At 38.9% G+C, this 2,053-nt stretch overlaps 1 protein-coding gene across 1 annotated transcript in view; it reads left to right on the forward strand.

Moving 5' to 3' along the window:
* LOC106878489 (zinc finger protein 608) overlaps positions 1 to 2,053 on the forward strand; it is a 128,280-nt gene that overhangs the window by 1,372 nt on the left and 124,855 nt on the right. The gene's annotated exons all lie outside the window — the stretch shown is intronic.

Consider the following 2,053-nt stretch of genomic DNA (forward strand, 5'->3'; position numbering starts at 1 on the left):
TATTATTATTATTATTATTATTATTATTATCATCATATGTTTCAATACAGATGTAGTAAAAGTGATCATGAACTTTTATTCTAGAGTCTTAAAACCATTTTCTGTTTCTTTTTTTTTTTTAAGTTTGTAAATATTTTCACTTCTTGTTATCATAAATACCTGTGTGTGTGTATGTGTGTGTGTGTCATTGGTTCCGAACTGCCATGTATACTGAGAAGTTCAAGAATCACTTTGTTGTTTCAAACAAGTGTTTTACCAAGTTAACTTGTTTCGGACATTATTTGCTGTATGGAGAGAGAATCAATTCCAGTTTAAATCTGACATCATCTTATATGTTAAATGCTCAGCAATTTGTGGCCTCAATTGATCATGCCATTCTGTTCCATCAGCCTTGATTTTTCTTTTTCTTTGACCATAATCTTGTCACCTCCACCTGAGGTCTTTTTTATGTTTCTTGCCTTTAATCTTTTGTTTGTCTTTAGTTTCATGTATTTTTGTTGTTATTCATATGTAATGGGTAACGACTGTATATATATATATATATATACACGTCACAAAAGCTGGGTATGCATAGCATCAAATGCAGTGTACAAGAGAGGAGACTATGTTGCTTTGGTCATGCAATGCGTATGGATGAGGACTGCTGCATCAAAAGGTGCCAGTCTCTAATTGTGGAGGGGACGTGTGGAAGGAATAGACTCTGGGAGACGTGGGACGAAGTGGTGAGAAAAGGTCTTCAGATGTTGGGCCTCAAAAAGGAGGTGGCACATTCGTTGGTGCAGTTTTGTCGAACAAGGCAGCCTTGTGCTTGCATTTCCCAGGTGTCATCCACAGTTCCTCCTTCATCAATAGTTTGTTGTCCATCTCTTCTTTGTTGTCGGTTCATGATCCATGACCTGTCTATTGCTCATCTACAGTCTGTTCTCTATCCATAGGCCATCTGCCAGATATCCATCATCTGTCCCTTACTGAGGCAAGAGAGAGATATTCTGACAGATCTTACCCACAACCTTATATACAAAATGTGGTATTTATCTGTTGGAGCAATGAGGATACTCTAGTCATCCTGGAGTTGGGATTGGGGTTTAGCTTTGTGGGAGCATTGCTGACTTATCAGGCGAAGCCATACCCTGAGGCAGTGTGGACAGGGAATAGTGCTGGTGGTTGGAGACTTGATGGTGCTGGTTTTTCTGTCTGGCCTGCATTGCTCAGTTGCAGCAACCCCATTTGTTTTACAGGTTTGCATGTCCTTGTGGACAGCTGATCATCACCTGCCTCTCTTCTGAGCTATCTCCTCCCATGTGACATGGCTGATGCTGAAGGCCTTTAAGAGAAGCTTTTAACCCTTTAGCATTTAAACCAGCCATATCTGGCCAAAATAATCTACCCATTTTATCTTCAAACCAGCCAGATCTGGCCTTGCACACTTACCCTACAATATCACTCAGTCACATCATTGAAACCTCAAACCTACAAGGTAATACATGACTAATTCAAATCAACGCAAATAAACAGAGAAATCTGAAATCTAAAGAGTTAAAGTGTCTTTGAAGTGCTTTTTCTGGCCTCCCAGGAATGTGTGTGTGTGTGTGTGTGTGTGTGTGTGTGAATTACTTACTACACCAGTCTTAGTAAACAAGAATTATAATTCTTAATAAAATAAACCTGTCGCATCCACTCCCTCCTGCTACTTTTATTCAGACCACTTCTTCTGTGTTCTGTCATCCAATGTTAAATACAAAAATCAACCCAGTAGCAGCAAGTTGTTAAATTATTGGTCTACATACCAAGAGATCATTGGTTCACATTTCCTATGTTACTGTATTATATCGATCTGTCCTTGGTGATCACCTGGTTGTAATCACCCGTAGTCCACCTGTGGTGATACAGACTACCTGGCCGTTTATACATGCCATGTGGTGGTATAATCCACCTTGATGTTGTAAGTACAGGCCAGCTTCATATACTTATTCTTTTATTTGTTTCAGTCAGTGGTCATGCTGGAGTACCACCTTGCGATATATATATATATATATATATATATATATATATA

This window comes from Octopus bimaculoides, chromosome 15, assembly GCF_001194135.2.
Source record: "Octopus bimaculoides isolate UCB-OBI-ISO-001 chromosome 15, ASM119413v2, whole genome shotgun sequence".
NCBI classification, from domain to species: domain Eukaryota; kingdom Metazoa; phylum Mollusca; class Cephalopoda; order Octopoda; family Octopodidae; genus Octopus; species Octopus bimaculoides.